This window comes from Coregonus clupeaformis, chromosome 1 (genome assembly GCF_020615455.1).
Source record: "Coregonus clupeaformis isolate EN_2021a chromosome 1, ASM2061545v1, whole genome shotgun sequence".
NCBI classification, from domain to species: domain Eukaryota; kingdom Metazoa; phylum Chordata; class Actinopteri; order Salmoniformes; family Salmonidae; genus Coregonus; species Coregonus clupeaformis.
In genome coordinates this window covers 35214879-35220165 of record NC_059192.1, presented here as the reverse complement: position 1 = coordinate 35220165, position 5287 = coordinate 35214879, and positions in this window count along the sequence as shown.

The window sequence follows — 5287 nt, the reverse complement described above, 5'->3', positions numbered from 1 at the left end:
GTTGGCGCAATTATTAGAAAATGGAAGAAGTTCAAGATGACGGTCAATCACCCTCGGTCTGGGGCTCCATGCAAGATCTCACCTCGTGGGGCATCAATGATCATGAGGAAGGTGAGGGATCAGCCCAGAACTACACGGCAGGACCTGGTCAATGACCTGAAGAGAGCTGGGACCACAGTCTCAAAGAAAAGCATTAGTAACACACTACGCCGTCATGGATTAAAATCCTGCAGCGCACGCAAGGTCCCCCTGCTCAAGCCAGCGCATGTCCAGGCCCGTCTGAAGTTTGCCAATGACCATCTGGATGATCCAGAGGAGGAATGGGAGAAGGTCATGTGGTCTTATGAGACAAAAATAGAGCTTTTTGGTCTAAACTCCACTCCCCGTGTTTGGAGGAAGAAGAAGGATGAGTACAACCCCAAGAACACCATCCCAACCGTAAAGCATGGAGGTGGAAACATCATTCTTTGGGGATGCTTTTCTGCAAAGGGGACAGGACGACTGCACCGTATTGAGGGGAGGATGGATGGGGCCATGTATCGCGAGATCTTGGCCAACAACCTCCTGCCTTCAGTAAGAGCATTGAAGATGGGTCGTGGCTGGGTCTTCCAGCATGACAACGACCCGAAACACACCGCCAGGGCAACTAAGGAGTGGCTCTGTAAGAAGCATCTCAAGGTCCTGGAGTGGCCTAGCCAGTCTCCAGACCTGAACCCAATAGAAAATCTTTGGAGGGAGCTGAAAGTCCATATTGCCCAGCGACAGCCCCGAAACCTGAAGGATCTGGAGAAGGTCTGTATGGAGGAGTGGGCCAAAATCCCTGCTGCAGTGTGTGCAAACCTGGGCAAGACCTACAATCTCTGTAATTGCAAACAAAGGTTTCTGTACCAAATATTCTATAACCAAAGTTCTGCTTTTCTGATGTATCAAATACTTACGTCATGCAATAAAATGCAAATTAATTACTTAAAAATCATACAATGTGATTTTCTGGATTTTTGTTTTAGTTTCCGTCTCTCACAGTTGAAGTGTACCTATGATAAAAATTACAGACCTCTACATGCTTTGTAAGTAGGAAAACCTGCAAAATCGGCAGTGTATCAAATACTTGTTCTCCCAACTGTATGTCATCACTCTCCATGGCAGTTACTTGTGTTACATTTGTGTGATTTGCTGGCTTTGCTTTCCCCAATACACTCAACAGTCTCCACTTTTTGGAGCAGAAGATGAGGATGCTGGTTACAGTAAATCAAAAGAGGGGGCTTATGGGTAGGTGTCAGTAAGAGGGTGACATTAATTGGAGAGAGAGAGTAAGGCAGAGAGAGGGAGAGAGAGAGAGAGAGAGAGAGAGAGAGAGAAAGGCAGAGGGAGGGAGAGAGAGAGAGAGAGAGAGAAAGGCAGAGAGAAAGGCAGAGAGAGAGCGAGAGAGAGAGAGAGGGAGAGCGAGAGGTTGTCCAGATTGTTTTCACACTCTTGCTTTGACCACCAGAAAGAGAAAGAGAACAGTTATGAGCTGGAAAACAGTATGCCAGTGTAAGGAGAACAGTAGCAGGTGACCCAACCCTGGTTTGTAGCTACTATGATTTACCATTATAGCCAATATAATTGCAGTAACTCTGTTACTGATTTGTAGGTAATTCTGTTACCGATTTGGTAACAAAATGAATTTCACTTAATTTAAACGAAATTGAAATTAGTACAAACACTACACCTAATTGGTAGGTCTACCTTTACTTGATACTTCTGTGAACTTTCATTATCCTCCCTAAATTAAAGATCTTAAAGATATGTGGGTTTTTGGTAATGGAATGACAACACACTAGGCAATGTTTAAAATGCATATAATTTCTCCAAAACGAAATATAAAAGTGTTGATATTACACTGAACAAAAATATAAACGCAACATGTAAAGTGTTAGTACCGTGTTTCATGAGCTGAATAAAAGATCCCTGAAATTTTCCATACGCACAAAAAGCGTATTTCTCTCAAACGTTGTGCACAAATTTGTTTACATCCCTGTTAGTGAGCATTTCTCCTTTGCCAAGATAATCCATCCACCCGACAGGTGTGGCATATCAAGACGCTGATTAAACAGCATGATCATTCCACAGGTGCACCTTGTGCTGGGGAAACAAAAAGGCTACTCTAAAATGTGCAGTTCTGTCACACAACAGAATGCCACAGATGTCTCAAGTTTTGAGGGAGCGTCCAATTGGCATGCTGACTGCAGGAATGTCCACCAGAGTTGTTGCCAGAGAACAGAATGTTGATTTTTCTCCAATGTCAATTTAGAGAATTTGGCAGTACTTCTAACCGGCCTCACAACCATAGACCACGTGTATGGTGTCATGTGGATGAGCGGTTTGCTAATGTCAACGTTGTGAACAGACTGCCCCATGGTGGCGGTGGGGTTATGGTATGGGCAGGCATAAGCTACGGACAATGAACACAATTACATGTTATCGATGGCAATTTGAATGCACAGAGATACCATGACGAGATCCTGAGGCCCGTTGTCGTGCCACTCATCCACCGCCATCACCTCATGTTTCAGCATGAAAATGCACAGCCCCATGTCACAAGGATCTGTACACAATTCCTGGAAGCTGAAAATGTCTCAATTCTTCCATGGCCTTTATACTCAGACATGTCACCCATTGAGCATGTTTGGGATGCTCTGTATCGACGCATACGACAGAATGTTCAAGTTCCCGCCAATATCCAGCAACTTCGCACAGCCATTGAAGACGAATAGGACAACATTCCACAGGCCACAATCAACAGCCTGATCAACTCTATGCGAAAGAGATGTCGCGCTGCATGAGACAAATGGTGGTCACACCAGATACTGACTGGTTTTCTGATCCACGCCCCTACCTTTTTAAAAAAGGTATCTGTGACCAACAGATGCATATCTCTATTCCCAGTCATGAAATCCATAGATAAGGGCCTAATGAATTATTTTATGAACTGTAACTCAGTACTCTTTTAAATATTTGTTCACTATAGTTGGCAGGGGTTTGTACTTCAACATTGTGTTTTGACATATTTCTAATACCTTAAGATTTTTGGAATAAAGTATATATGCTTTAATTTCCTTTGACACCCAAATGTCATTTGACACCCAATTTGAAATGCTCCTATCAACTTCACATGTTGGTCGTCATGGGTCCTTTACGGGAAAATGCCCATGTCTCAAACCCATTGACTGGGACTCCATTGTGGGCCTGCCAAGATGTAAATTAAACTGTCAAGCAAGGAAAATTAGCAAGACTTGTCTCCCGTGGTGATCAGACAGATTCCCAGGAGTTTTGATTTATATTTGGTTCAGTTGTCAACTGAAGTGAATTCAACGTGAAAAGAAATACAATGTCATCATGTCAACAGTTTGGTGAAAAAAAGACAATTCCCTTACATTGATGACTTTTTGTAAATCCAGTCAGTTTTCCATGTATACTGAACAAAAATATAAAACGCAACATGCAACAATTTCAAAGATTTTACTGAGTTACAGTTCATATAAGGAAATCAGTCAATTTAAATAAATAAATTAGGCCCTAATCTATGGATTTCACATGACTGGGCAGGAGCGCAGCCATGGGTGGGCTTTGGCCCACCCACTTGGCAGCCAAGCCCACCCACTTGGGAGCCAGGCCCAGCCAATCAGAAGGAGTTTTTCCCCACACAAGGGCTTTATTACAGACAGAAATACTCTTCAGTTTCATCATCCGTCCCGGTCGCTGGTCTCAGACGATCCCGCAGGTGAAGAAGCCGGATGTGGAGGTCCTGGGCTGGCATGGTTACACATGGTCTGCGGTTGTGAGGTCAATTGGACATACTGCCAAATTCTCTAAAACAACATTGGAGGCAGCTTATGGTAGAGAAATGAACGTTCAATTCTCTGGCAACAGGTGTGGTGGACATTCCTGCAGTCATCATGCCAAATGCACGCTCCCTCAAAACTTGAGACATCTGTAGCATTGTGTTGTGTGACAAAGATGCACATTTTAGAGTAGCCTTTTATTGTCCCCAGCACAAGGTGCACCTGTGGAATGATCATGCTGTTTAATCAGCTTCTTGATATGCCACACCTGTCAGGTGGATGGATTATCTTGGCAAAGGAGAAATGCTCATTAACAGGGGTGTAAACAAATGTGTGCACACAATTTGAGAGAAACAAGCTTTTTGTGCATATAGAAAAATGTTGGGATCTTTTATTTCAGCTCATGAAACATGGGACCAACACTTTACATGTTGTGTTTATATTTTTGTTTAGTATTGATTCAACATTACCGATTTTTATTTGAATTTTTTGTGTGGAAATTACTTGGAAACAATGTTGATTCAACCAGTTTTTGAGGAGGTCCTATGCGACATCTGTAGGAAAGCCTCATGTTGACAGGGAAAAGGTCAATAGAAATGTTTATTGTACAAATTTGTTTGGGCAACAGAGTAATACAGGAAACTGCGATGCAATTCCTCTAGTCTAGGACCTTCATGTGAGGTTCATGTGGGTCCTTCTGCATTTCAATTTCATTCCTGTCAAAACAACTTCCACTCCTGAAAATGTCCAAGCGAAGACAGCTCTCCCCTTCCTCCTTCCCTTCCTCCCTTTTCCCTCCCTCCCTTCCCTTCCTCTCTTTTCCCTCCCTTCAGTCTTTCAGTTTTGTTTGTCCTTCAGACTGCACTCACAGGGTTCTATCATCCTCTAACTCAGAGGCTTCCTGTGGTTTTGTAGTATTGTCAAACCATAAAGAAAGAAAACACAAAAGCCTCAAAGTTCTCTGTCTCCTTCAAATCGGCATTGCAGTAGAAAAGCATTCAACCTATCACCACTCAAACAGGGAATGTTGTTGGTCTCTGTCTAGTAGATGGATATCAGGTCGTTCATTTGATCACAGTGAGTGTGACTGCATTTTGGATCTGAATAGAGCGTTGGCTCACTCTAGTGGCAGAAAGACAGAAAGATTGCCATCCCTGAATCATCAGATCGTTTTCAGCTGCACCAGTCTGGCCTGTGCGTAGGGCATATGCACCCGCCTGGAGTATTTTGCCAACCACAAGAAAACATTGCTCAAACAACAGACGTGAGACCAGAACCCTACTCAGCCTCCCATAAAGCTGCTTTGATCAGAAGCTTTGGACTAATAATGTATGACCTATGGGAATTAGATTGTTTAACTGATATAGGAATAGCTATCACGGTGAAAAACATTGATTTTGATTGAAGTCTGTCAGCCAGTTCATACTGTACATCACCCCCCCCCCCCCCCGATGACTTCCCCA